At 40.8% G+C, this 14,017-nt stretch overlaps 1 protein-coding gene across 7 annotated transcripts in view; it reads left to right on the forward strand.

Moving 5' to 3' along the window:
- ZBTB20 (zinc finger and BTB domain containing 20) overlaps window positions 1-14,017 on the forward strand; it is a 519,668-nt gene that overhangs the window by 365,093 nt on the left and 140,558 nt on the right. For 6 of the 7 annotated variants that reach the window (XM_055712470.1, XM_055712467.1, XM_027816963.2 and 3 more), the window contains one exon: window positions 6,876-6,930. The exons of the other annotated variant lie outside the window; for it this stretch is intronic. The gene's annotated coding sequence lies outside the window, so the exon portion shown is untranslated. The remainder of the gene's footprint in view (window positions 1-6,875; window positions 6,931-14,017) is intronic. 7 annotated transcript variants of the gene reach the window in all.

A 14,017-nucleotide genomic window follows, 5' to 3' on the forward strand; every position in this document is an offset into this window, starting at 1 on the left:
GTTTCAAAGCTGAGTTCCAAGTGCCAAGAGTAGCCAACACAAAATGGTTTCTAAAATGGAAATGCCCCAACTCTTTACGGATCACAAAAACAACTCCTCTGGTCAACAGTTGACCTCTTTTTTTCCCTCTTTTCCAAGAGACAACAGGGAACAGGCTGTAAGCTGGGTGGGAACAACCCAGTAACATCCTAACTGCCATCTTTTCCAGGGCCATTTTAGCTCCTTCGCTGTCTCTTGCTGGAGCCCACACAGCCACACAAGGGAAAGGCATCCCTGGTGCTGGAAAGATGAGAGGCAGGAGCAGTCCGCTCTGCCACGGGAGCAGTGAACCCGGCCTACAGCGCAGCCCCTGTGGGCTGTCAGAAGTAGGTGGTGTGAGTTATTGCAGCAATGGCCACCCCTTCCCAGGTATTCCGTTCCCCTGAATTCGTCCCCCAGCACCTGAGAAGCCCTGGCCACCTTATCTGCGCACCCCTCCGGGGTGACGAGGGACGGCAGGGAAGGGGCAGTGCTGGGGGACTGGGGGTGGGGGGCAGCCTCCTCCTGCCAGCTGAGCTGCCTGAGGCTGCGGGGGCCAAGTACCTGCCAACAAAATGTCCTGGTTGAACGTATTTGTACAAATTCCCAGAGACATACTGGTTAGAGTTACGGAAAGTTGCAAGTAATACCATTGCAGGCTATCTTGAAGTCAAGATGCATGCACAAAATGCTACATTTAGATTATAAAACAAGAATATACTTAACTTTTTTTTCACACTTTTTGCTAGTTTTGCTCTCACCCTGAGCCCCTTAAAGCAACTGCTGCTGAAGCTGTAATGTGCTGTTGCTTCCAGAGAGCTCTCCTGCTCTTCTTTTAAAGATGTTTTCCTTAGAGGTGCTTTGTATAGAGACTTTTCTTGACTGATGTTCTTCTTAGGGAGCTGGAGACCTCCGATGGATGTTAATTAGATGGAAGAGATTCCTTTTCTTATTTCATCTATTTCATTGTTTTCACTGAGAACAGCTGGTAGTACTTATTTTGGGCTGAGTTACCTGTGAAAAGAGTCAGTTCCTTCACTTGATGTCTTTTTGAATTAGCTTACATATACATAAAAGTCAAAATTTTGGTTGGATTAATTTCTTTTTGTCTTATCAAAACATAATATTATCCAGCCTTCTTGGAAAGCTGGGTGTGCTGAAAAAATCTATTCCACCAAGACTTTTCTATTTTCTATTAAAGAATCCTTAAAGTTTCTGGTTTATAAAAGTTTTTTTGTTTGTGTGTATGTGTAACACTCATTTAAAGTTGCCTTCTCCCAGTACATATTTCTTAATTTGAAAAAGACAAGGCTAACATTGTAGCTATTCTTAATTATAGAAATTTAAAAAAATCTCCTTGAAATTCTTCAAGTTTGAGAGAGGAAAAAAGTCAGTTACCTTTTCTGTTATCTTCTGTGGACTGTAGCTTCTAAAAAACCTCTTGTCTTTGGAAAATGAGTGGTGGAATTATTAATGATAAATTCTGACTCAAAATTGTTCTTGAGTCACTGTTGCATTCTCCACAGAACCACAGTTTGGCTGTTGATTTCATTTAAAAGAGTGTGCACACCTGTAGTGGAGTAGTTTTTTTTCAAATACTTTAATGATACCTAACTAAAATACGCGGGTAAGTGCATTCCAATGTATATAGACATACCTTAATTCTAATATACATACAAAAACTCCTTGCCATTTTGCAAAGACCATTTTATTTTGGTTCTCCACTACCATAGACTGAGAGTTGATACACAGCCATATAGCTGGCTCTCACGCTGAATTTGCAGTATCCTCTCCCACGTGTGCTTTCTCCCTCACTGCAATAGGCGGTCAGTTGTAAAACCGTCTCTGCAGTTCATCACTTTTCTAGCACTAACTCAACCGAGTGATGTTCGTTTCCTTTCATATTAGATAGAGCAGCCAGCCCTTCTCTTCAGTCTTGTATGAATGAATGAGTCCACAAGCACCAGCCCTGGGCTGTGGGGCTGTCCCTCTTCTCATGGGCACGAAGAGGTAAAGATGCAGAGATAGAAAAGGAACCTGCCACATTAACCCTTTGAGAAGACTTGGTGGATTTCAACAGGAGCAGGATTGGGGCTCTGCAGAAGCGCTAATGTCTGATGGGCCTTTTGGACCATTTCCATGCACTGTTTGGAGTAGGTGTTGTCATCACTCCCCAAGCAGACACCATTGTGCAGTGAAGTCTGTTAATACAGGTGACAGTGAAATTTCAGATATTTTGGCTGCTGAAGGAGGTGGTCACGTCAAGTAGCATGACCACGGGGGAGGAAAAAAAAAAAAAACAAAAACGGAGAACTTGAAAGATCAGTTTCCCCTATACGCTGTCATGTCACTTTTCCTGATGGCTCCTTACCTCGGTTGTGACATCTGTGGCTAAGGCGTTGTCACATTTCTGGTATGCTAACATAACATTTGACTACCTTACCCTGCATCCTTGTAATTAACTCCTAATATTAAAGCAGTTTCCATCTCTGGATTCCTCAGCAAGCTGATTGAAAGGTGGTTTAATTGCACAGCATTGCCAAGAAACACGTTAGGTGATTGCTGGCTGTAGTAAGAGTTAATGTGAAGGTAATAGGAGGTATCACAGGGACTAAGATTTTGCTGGCCATTAGCAGAGGTGACTTCAAAAAGCAAATGATAATTAGTATAGGTTTCATTGAACCAAGTTTCCATCTGCTGCTAGTCACTGGATTTTGAGCTGCTCTCCTGTTGAAATTTGCATGTATTTTCCTAGATTCTCGATGGAAAGGACATTTAGGGGAAAGGGGTATAAATCAACAAGTAACAACGTAACCTGCAGAAATATAAATCTATGTAGATTAATCCATGTTTCCTAAATTGCATGCTAGATTGTAATTCAATCAAAGGGTAGGGGTCTTGTGACGTTTATGAACATTTATGGATGGTATGAGTGCTCAGATTAAATGTCAAACCTGGTATTCAGTTTAGAATCACGTATTATTGTTGTTCATTAATATATAAAAACAGCAATTATATCCACTAAAATCCTCAATTTAATTTTGCCGTAATCTGCCTCTACTGTGTCAGAGATGCAGTGCAGCCTCTCTGCCCCCTCAGATCCTTTACAAGGCTTCACTGAATTTCAGCTGAGTCTCCTCTTTCACTGTGTTCCCCCAGAATGGCACTGGCTCCGTTTGGCCCCCTTTGAACTGGGGAATTCTCTAGTAAATGATTTTCTTTATCTTCCTCTGGCTTTAAATTCTGGTTTAGATACTGAGCAGGTGTAGCGCATCCAGGAGGAGAGGGGTGACAAGACTCTGCATCTTAGATCCAATTCGCTGAGTAGATTACATACGATAAAGCTGTGCCCTTCACTGGTTCCGTATCAGCAAAGGGTGAAAGTGTTTTGAGGCAAGAGCAGTCAGTTTAGGATTATGTGAATCTGTTACCAGTCCTCCCTGCTTAAAGCAGTTCATCATTTGCCTGCTTCTTGCCAGTCTAGGGGCTGAAGGAGTAACATTTCTCACCTTGGCAGTGCATTGCATCAAAGAGATCCTAAATCACTTTGCAAAAATGGAGTGGAATTGCCGCCGTAATTTACTGCCGAGAAAAAGGCACTTGGAGCAGGTTAACTCAAGCCATTCAGTGAATAAACTGTAAGAACAACTGAATATGTGAGATTGCAAAAATCACTTTGGCACCCAAGATGTTAATTTTGTTGAAAGTAAGCAGTGCTTAAACTAACAAAGGTAAAATATTCTCAAGTCCCCAGGTGGTTTATGGCCAAAATTTCACTGACTTCCAACAGACTTTGACGTGAATGCCTAAGTCACTTTTGAAAATTGCAGTTAGCTTCATAAATCAATTACCTGCTTGTATAATGTAACTCATATGACAGGATTTCACCATCTTAACTCCCATAAACAGAAGTTCTTCAGTGTTTAGGAACCTTATTCTCATTAAACTCAAGGCGGGGATAAGATTCCTAAATATCCTTAACACTTTGGACTTGTTTGTCTCTTAGTCTTTGTGATTTAAATGGAATTTATTCACGTAGCAAAGAAAGAGAAAGTGAGCAGGATCTGGCCACAATGAAGCAAGGGCAGGCTTAAGATTAGCCCCTGGCTATTCTGTCCAATGGCCAAAACAGCTTCCAAGTAATAATGATTAATTAACACTGGGAATTCAATATGAAAAAAAATCAGTGGATTCTCTTTGTCCACCTCACCGTACTAGGTTGAAAACAAACGACATAAATAAAGATGGGTAATTATTCTGCTTGTAACACAGAGACCTGGGGAAAACGGTCAGCTTTCTTAGACTTCATTTTTTATGTTATTGTGTAATAGTATATCTTGAAATCTACTGGGTTAATCTAATGTAATTGGGTTAAGTATGTCTCTAGTGACAAACAGCGCTATATGATAAAAAGTTTCACCCCAGCATTTTAATGGTTCAGGTTCTGCTCATGGTTTCAATTAAGTCAGTATGATTGCACAGGGCAGTGAGAACAGGATTTGGCCCACTTCTCTCCTGCATATGTGTTCTGCAGTTATCTAACCTGGAATGAATCATAGTTTCCTCAGACACATCTTGTTTTTCCAATACTTTACATGGGAAGTTTTGTTTTCATGGATTTTCTTTTGAACAAAACTGGTAATCAAGCGTCCAGACGTATTGCGATCATTTAAAAAATTATGGTGTTTCAGTTCTGGTGATTTGCCAGATTCTAGTTTGCAGCTCCTAGTATATTGTGCCTGTCTGAAATTACCCTGCAGTTTTAATTAGGTACGACAGTCTTTTCAGTTCTTATAGCAAATTTGACTGTAATGTTGGTGTAAGTCATTACTCAGCACCTCCAGAGTCTCAGGCCATAATTTGTAGAATTCTTTGGCATCCATGGCATCAAAGTTGCCTGACACTTTGCCTTAAGAGAACTTGTTTTATGTTGCTTATAACAGAGCCAAACTCTAACCACTCAGCCTAAAATTTTCCCTTCTGTGTTTTTTTTCCCATGCTGGATGCCTCCCGTTTTTTTTCTTTTTACATTTTTCTTTTTTTTTTTTCCTTTTAACTCCAGGGCTCCAAGGCACATTCTTTGACTCAGAGCTCTTGTCTCAGGTTATTCCACGGTGTGCAGCTCACATCATGGCCCCATCTGCCCAAAACCCTGAAAGAAATACTTCCCAGCTACCAGCTGCTAACAGTCTATTGCAGAGGAATCTATGGACTTCATGGTTAAATCCTCAGGAGCAGTGTAAAAGGAAAATGAGGGATACATGCTTAGCAAAGCACTTCTTTCCCACCAGGAAAACTTCCCTGTGAAAGTTTATCAGAGTAAAGGATTCTTGGAAGTAAGATGAATAGTCGCCTGCTCTTCACCAACCTGATCTTGTCCTTCCTTTCATCTTAAGGCACTTCAGCTTTTCAGTCCGGGCAGAATCCATCCTGCTGTCTGCCTCATGACAATTTCCTTACATGTGGGAGCAGGCAGCTTCTTCAAAGAGGAGTGCGCTGTTCAACAGGGTCTCTCTGGGTGGCCTGTCCAAAGGATGCTGTAAGCATCTTGTTAGCTGCCCTGCAGCTCGTATGATTCTCTCTGCTCTTTGCTGTGCTTCTTCCACCTCCTTTGCGGGTGACCAGCCACCGGAGATGCACACGTGCTTCATCTCGCACACTGCTCTACCAGGCCCATAATTCCCACAAATAATAGCTATAACTGAACAAACTTTCTGCCTGCCTTCCCTCTTTCTGTCCTGTGACACCTCCTCACTTTTCCTTCACTATCACAGCTTGGGTTTGTATTCCTCTGAATATTTTCAGTTGCCTTGAGGAATGATAGAGCTAATGTCTCCCTGTAACTGGACAGGAAACGGTAGGTGAAGGCCATGTCTTGACTTAAGTACTGGAGCACACCACATGGGTCCCATGGTCTTTGTCCACCATGCTCCTGGTCCCCTCATTGCTGTCTTTTGGAGAGCCCTGTTTGGTCTGACTACCTGAATTTCTTTCAGCTCAGGGAAGGGAAGGAGGGAGACAGGACTAATTTTTACCTTTGAACATTTTCGGGGCATCTTCCTTTGTTTTCTTCGTCCAACAGGAATGTATCTTCTTACAGTTCAGAGCACGAGGCTTTGATTCATTTCATCGATTCAGTGAGGTTAATATGTTTTGGAAAATGTGTTGGCAATAAAGCTTACATACTCCATAGTGGACTTTGGAAACCAGACCTGTAGTCTACTGGAAGTTTGCAATCCTTTAGCCGTTACACTTCCATGCAGCCATTTCTTTTTCATAGGAGTCTCAGGGAAACAAACCTGTCAAGTCCAAAAGATACTATGTTGACAGAAGGAACTAAGACAACACACTTTTTCTGTGCAGCTATCAGCCGTAATGTAAGCATCCTCAGCCCTAATAATATGCCTAACCCCTGTTCTGGGAAGGTCAGGATCGAGAAGGCGAGTTGTGTTTCAGAGGCCTGTATCATCTGGCATGACTGCTAAGGAGGGTGCTGTCAAATCTGGCAGTGTTTTTGCGATAAGAGCGTTTGTCCACAGGAGCCACAAGCCTGTTTCACAGAGGCTCTTGAACAGCCACGAGAGGTTATTTAGTCTCTGCTGGCTTGGAGTTAGCCCAGGACTGAAAGGCTTCCCAGCCATTACCAGTTTTCTCAGCTACATAGTTTTGGGGTCAGGTAATTTCAAAACTTCCAAGATTTATGCAGTTTGTAAATCTAAACCATTTCCCCACACCCCCCCTCTCCTGTGGAAACTGCTACCATCTGGGAGTCTCCTCGATCCTTGTTTTATGTTGGTATCATTTAATGTGTTTATTGTCACTTAATTTCCTTTTTTCTTTCTCCCTTTTCTTCTCAGATCATTCGCGATCAGTTTGTGGCCTTCCTCTGAAGGAACATTTCCTGTCTCTAGTGTAAGTTTTTATACCAAATGTTTTATACTTTTCATTGAATTACACAGTTTGTTCGAGTTCCATCCAAGCCAGCCCGGAGCCCTTGGAACTTTCGTGTTACTCCCTGTGGCCACAGGACTCAGTGCTGAGCTCTTACTGTTAATGCAGCAGTCCAGGATTTTAATGCAGTGTCAACTTATGGGACTCGGACTTAGTTCAGTGACATTGTGTGACTGATCTGGAATTTATATGTGCATTTCTGGATGACAGTATGGCAGATTCCTGTTATATTTGGGGATATACGTGTTGTGATGGGCGTTACGCTGTTGTGCTCTGACTCAGAATAAAGCAGACAGCATCCTGTGCTGGGCAAGCGTAACACAAGTATAGAAAACAGTCAGCATGCATTTCAACCTGTCCTTGCTGAAATGGGACCTTGGGGCATGGGACCCTTCCTTACCCAGTCCTGTGTGCTTTCCTGCCTAATGCTGACCTGTTCTTCTTATCTGGGTAGATTAAATATGCTGTATTCCCCTTGACATATGACAGTGTTGGCATTCAAAATCTGTTAGTGGTTTCTATGGAAGATGCCATGTAGGGTTCTTTTTTCACCTGGTCTCATTCACGTGAGTTTGGCTGCTGGTATGTAGGTTGTCAATTTGATGACTTTGAACTGAAGAAAATACTGTACTAATCCAGATAATTGTGTTTTTAAGGCCTAGAACAGGAAGAATTAAAATTTTTGTGGTTAAAGTTTTACTTTTGCCTTTTTTGGGGTGGATGAGGGATGGAACCTTTGGAAGAATTTGTTTGCTATCCTTTGGGTTTTAATTTTGCCAGGTTCTGAGGCGTGATAGGTTTGCGTATTTGGAACAAAAGTTTGCGTTTTGCTGGGATTCCTTTATACATATTGGCAGTGAAATCTAGTGTTTTTAAAACAATGATGCTTCTTGTTGCGATATAAAGGGAAATATAGCACTACCACTTCATAATATTTACTATAGTTAAGTAAAGACCAAAGTTTTCCAAATGTCCACCAGCATTTTAAGCCACTGTTTTGGGATGTCCAAACTGGAGCTATTCAGTGAATGCCAAAAACAATGAGGGGTTTTAAATTTAGGTTTAGAACTCCATGTCCAAATATGCCTAGACTTTGTGTTACTTTAGATCTCCATTTTGCAATTTAAATTCATGTCTCCTACCCATTCAAAGAGGAAAGTAGATGGCTGTTAATGTGCTGCCTGGAATGTAAAAAAAAAAAAAAAAAAAAAAAAAAAAAAAAAAAAAAACATAGCACAGTAAGAAAAATGGTTCTTTCATATTTGGGAGAGGAACTAAGCCTGAAAATTTATGGTTGAGTTCTGTTTTGATTGTTGGAATTTCTTCAAAGGGGTACTAAAGAGCAAGTGGACATTCATAATTTTTTCAGGTGCGTGCTGAAACAATCAAAGAGCTTTCTTTTCCTGATACTAAACCTGAGTTGTGTGACTTTAGTATTTAAAGTTGACTCACTACTTTTGTGGTGCAGAAACGGCACACCTCCTTCTCCCCATCCCTATGGGCAGAAACATAAGATATACTGCAGTGACATACAGCGAAAAGCTGTATGATGATGCCAGCTACCAAGGAGATGTATTTGAGCTGACCTATCATGCCTATGGTGTCCCCATATTTCTTCCTTTTCCCCTTTGCCTTTCATTATAAGGTGTCCCAAATCTGTAATTTACAACGTGCTGTTCCAGTTTTGCTCTGATAGATTTGCTACAAATAAGTAGGAGTCTATGCGCATGCATAGCTCCCCGTGGCGGTGTCAGGCCCGTGAGACAAGGGGAGCAGAGGCCCCCACAGAATGCAACGTGGCTTACGTCTAATGTGACATTCATTTGACTCAGAAAGGCAATTGATTAAAGTCCCATCAGACCTTTGCCATCATGTATTATGTATTTATCCAGCAGGGGCGGTTCATAACGGCCCCTGACAAATCCTATTAGTTTTGTTGCAGAACTTCATAATATCGATAAAACGTGTTAATGATACTCAGGGACGTGAAGCACACACCGCTTATGTTAACGCTTTCTGCAGCAGCCGCAAAATCATTTATGTCTTTGGCAGGGACCTTGTGCCTTCAACGTTTGCACATGGGCACCAGTTTATCATTGTCCTACCTCTGCAGCACAAGATGTCCAAGCTGGAGCTATGTTTGTGTTTCCACCAGTTTAGGTGGAAGCAGCAAGCTGGCTTCGTGGTAGGGAGGCGTGTGGAAACCCAGAGCTGCCATCCCTCTCTGACGGTGCTGTGCTGTGTGACCATGCATAAGTCATTTCCCATCTGTCCATCTTTGTTTCTTGACCTGTAAAACTAAAGTCACACATTTTCTTGCTTCTTGAAGTCAGGCTTATTCCACAGCCAAGGGCTTCTTTGTGTTCCTCTGTTCCCAACTTTGCAAGCTCCGTAGGAACCTCACTTGAATTCAGGTGTGTGTGAAAAGTTTGTATTGTTTGCACTGGTTCTCTCTCTTCCCATATCCCTACCCACAACTTGCCAATGATTTCAGAAGTCTTCTTCCTCCTCCTCCTCGAGGTTATACCCATGTCTGTCTGACTATGTGGCATCAAGGTATTGGAGGTGGAAGGATTTCATGGATCTCTCCCCAGAACGATATTCCCACTTAAGAGGAATACAACTAATCTCTGCTGCACTTGAATATCCTCAGTAGTTTGAGAGAGGCAGGTGGAATCTTTGTCAAAAATTGACCTTTTCATGCAAGAAGAGTCATCCAACTGGTCTGGAGCCTTTCTATCATATTGTCAGCAGCGTGCAACACTATCAACACTCTTAAGATGCTTTACAGTAAGATAGGTGTCTACAGTAGAATAAATAGCTACAGTAGGACACCTCTTTGACTTCCAAAGCTCTACCCATTCAGATTGAACCCATACAATACCGAAAAGTTATCTGCTGTTAGCTTTGGTAAGTGCAAATCAGAAATGCACCAAAGCTATCCAGATACAAAGAAGTTGCAGGACATGTTAACCTAATTCCATGAACATCTGTCCATTTCCTTGAAATAGTTTTCTGATGTAACTGGGTTGTACTGAGCTCCAGCATCATTCCTATTAGATTCAGCACTGGTTCTAATCCTTGTTATTCGACATCCTGTTAAAAAAAAAAAAAAAAAAAAGAGAGAGAGAGAGAGAGGGGAAAAAAAAAAAAAGAAAAACACCGTGGCATTTATTCCTCAGCTTCATGAAGACATATTCGGTCAAGTAATGATGACCTAAGGGAAGCTGAGCAGCATCTTACTGATCTCATCATAGTTATGAGAACCATCCATCATATGGTCAGTGATTGTATGTCAAAAGACACCCAGCAGTATTCCAGCCTGCCAGTTGCCACTTTTTGAGAATACGTATTCACTTTATCAGACATGATGATGCTCAAATAGTCTTTGATATCTATATATGTGTCCCTGCTGTTGGTACTTGTTCACCACCAAACTGTCATCTGTTAGCACTCTGAACCAATATCGTGAAATTGCAACTAATTAGCACCCTCTGAATCCCTTTATTTGGTTAGTGTGTTTAGTATTGTTTTGCAGATGAGGAACAACAATAGTGATTGCTACATCAGGAACAGGGAGGAGAGGTGTCTTTTCTCTTCTCAGGTTTCTTAAGAAGCTCTCCATTACTTCAGAGGAGGATAATAACCTCCAGGTCAAGCTTATTTATGAATCAAAAATGAACATTTGCAAAATGCCAAAGAAGTCTAGATGTAATAAGCCTTATGTTTACAACAGCTTTCAAGAGTTAGCATTTTTCAAGAATTATCATAATTAATGTAATAGATAGACATGCAAATTATCCAGAAGAATCAGTTGATCTGCTTCTGAAAATAAGTTCTTGGAAGGGAATGGTCACCTACACAGCAGAGACAGGAAAGGGATATTATTTCCCCAGCTTTTATGTATCTCCTGAAAGAAGGGAATGTTCCAAAAAAGGAAACAACATGGGCAGAGGCCCTTTATTTGGCATTTGCAAATGAGAGAAATGGTGAAACAGGCTCAAAATAGCAGTGGAGCAGAAATTCTGTTCTGATGTGTTTATAGAAATCAAACTGTATAACCGGGAATGCACCTCAAGATGAATGTTCTTGAACAAGTGCCACAAGCTTTATTCTTTATCTGAAGACATAACAGTCAAATGGACTTAAGCAGTAGGTTTACATGGGGAAAAAATATTTAAAACAAATCTGACAAAGTTCATGGGTTTGCTCTAAAACATCTTTAATAGAAATAGACCCAATTTCCAGAACACCAGAGAAATAGCCAGGTTAAAAAAAAAAGGGGGGGGGAGCAAAATTTGATGCTAGTTTTTCATTCAAGCGTTAGTTTAAGTGTTAACGTTCAACTTGTTTAACAAATAATAATGGCTGCCCATAGCTGTGAAGTTGCTGTGTGGATTACAACAGAGGCATGTATGCAACCTGCTTTCTAATTGCAATGCCTACAAGATAGCCACTGAAGTTGGATGAGATTGAATTTAAGATTGGTCAGCATGACAGCTGAAAATGTCACATCTCTCTGCCATTGTGCTTACTAGAGATCTTTTTGTTCTAGGTTATTTTTCATCTAATTAGCATAATATAATATATTGAGTGTTAGCTTTTTTTGAAATAAAACAGATCACAGCAGGGGAAAAAGAATGGACTTTAAACTAGACAGTTGTAGTAGTGTGGTACTTTAGATTTAGCTAGAAGAAAGAAAGGGACAGAAAGAAAATGCAATTGTTCAGTGCACTTTTACCCCACACTGGCATAATGTAATATATTTAGATAGAAAAGACCACCTTGCTAAATCAGTAGCAGCATTTCCTATAGCAGTTTGAACACCAACCATCAAAATATTAAGACAGTCCAGCTTGTTAGGTCTGAAATCACTGCGCAAAATAGCACAACTACAGAGTGCAGCAGAGTTTTTCAGAATATTCCCTTTGCAGGTACGGTAAATTATCTTCCAACTTTGGCAAGCACGTTGCTATTCTACAGTTACAAAACCAAACATCTCTGTCTCTTTTCTGAAATGTGCACTCAGTCCTCCTCCTTATGCAGGAATCCTCTTCAATTCCTCCTTATGCAGGAATCCTCTTCAATGCACTCTGCTTTAACATAATGCCATATACCTGTCTCCACAAAATGTACACCCCAGATAAGGTAAAAATGGTACCAAGAGCAAGTAGCGCTGGAGGATTGGCTACTATAAAACTAGAGATGCAGAAATAGGCAGTTTCCCAGAAGTCACCTCTTGATCAAAAGATCATAAATTTGACTATTGGAACAGGCAGCAATATACGAATACTCAGGAGGTCTGAACACCAGACCACATCTCCATATGCGTGCTGAATGTGGGACACCATGATCAAACATGAGCTCGTAGGAATATCTCCTCCATTGCCTTTTTTTCTCCATCTCTCCCACTTAAAAAAGAAATGAAAGCCATCTGCCGTGGAGTTCAGCCGTGTGCCGTTACACAGGTGTACATGTCAAAACATATGTGATTAGTCTTCAGGTCTCATGCTTCAAGAAGGCTGTTATACCACTTGGTGGGAATGGGAACTCTTAGGCATAAAAAAAATGACAGTGTAGTAAGAAAAAGCGTTTTCTTCCTCTGAAGTTCTTGTTCACTGCAACTTCTTTCCATCATTTTGAATAATACCATGCTGAATATGGTTCACAGATTCATTCCCCTCCCCCCCCCCCCAGTAATATTTTCATTTCATATGTTTGCATAACTAAAACATTAGAGTTTTACACACCACCAAGAGCTTTCAGATCTCAATAGATCTCACTCTTTCTCATTCCATCACATTGAGTTTTAAGTTTAATGGAATGGCTGTATCAGTTTTCTGAATGCTGTTTTCTAGTGTTTTAGCTTCTTAAGCGTATGCTAAACAGTTTGATTTTTCAGAGACAAAATTGGAATCCCAACTTCAAATAGCATACAATTTAAAGGTATTCATGCTTCACCCAATCACCAAAGTAAGATGCAGTTGCAACATTTGGATCTGGATGTGTGTTTAAATTTCATATTCATCTGTGTTCACTTATCCTGGATGTCTGTAAAAGGGATTAATTGAATTTCACTTTTTGCAGTAAATCTACTTTTACATAAAAGATAAAAATTAATATGTTACATTCTGGATACTCTGCAATAGGCACTGAAGGTTGTGAAGGAGACCTTATAAGTGTGATCAGCATATAACCAACCCCAAAGAACGATGTGTTTCAGAAACTGTTTTTCAATTTTTGCACTTTACAAATCCTTCAGTTTTGGGGGGTTTAGTGAAAATTTCTTGTGTGAATGACTATGCATGCCTAGCGTGGTCACGTTATGACACTAAATAATTACATTTTGCCACAGAAGACTATAACAAAAATGCAGCTTTTCTCCCAGGGAACTTGAATGGAAAGGTAACATTTTTAGTCATTGAATTACCTGTAGACTGAGCCATGCCTCAGGGAAGATTGTCAAAAATCCTAGGGTTTGTTCTTAACTTGTTGAAAATATGCTGACAGATCATTTCTTTTGGAGCCTGCAAATTGATCTCACATTCATACCTTCCACTGTGAGTTCTGTGGGACTGTCTTCACCTTCCATCCTGGAAGGTTTGATGCACATCATCCCTGTCCATGGAGCATGCCAGTGCAACCTTGTTGCATTGCTAGTGGTCAGTCAGCCCAGAGATTCACAAAATGTCATAGCCTGACTAGATCAAGAGAAGCAGGTAACACATTTAGGGAGGAGCAATGCTTTTGCAAATCTTTCTGTTCACCAAGCGTTTCTCCTCCGCATCTTATTCCAGCAGCATTTTGTTGGGAGGCAGGGCCCAGCTTTCAAACGAGACCGAAGGCATTCAGCAAGCAGATTTGTAGATGAATGGGCATCCTGTTCGGGCAGTAAGAATATTTTAAAAGCACAAAAGTGAACCAGGTATTTAATTCAACTGTGCAAGTACACTGCTGAGAAGGTTGTAGCATCGTTGAACTTCCCAAAGGACAGAACCTTAGAAATAACATAGAAACATTACAAGTGAATGAAGCCCAAATATTGTTA

This window comes from Falco cherrug, chromosome 5, assembly GCF_023634085.1.
Source record: "Falco cherrug isolate bFalChe1 chromosome 5, bFalChe1.pri, whole genome shotgun sequence".
NCBI lineage: Eukaryota > Metazoa > Chordata > Aves > Falconiformes > Falconidae > Falco > Falco cherrug.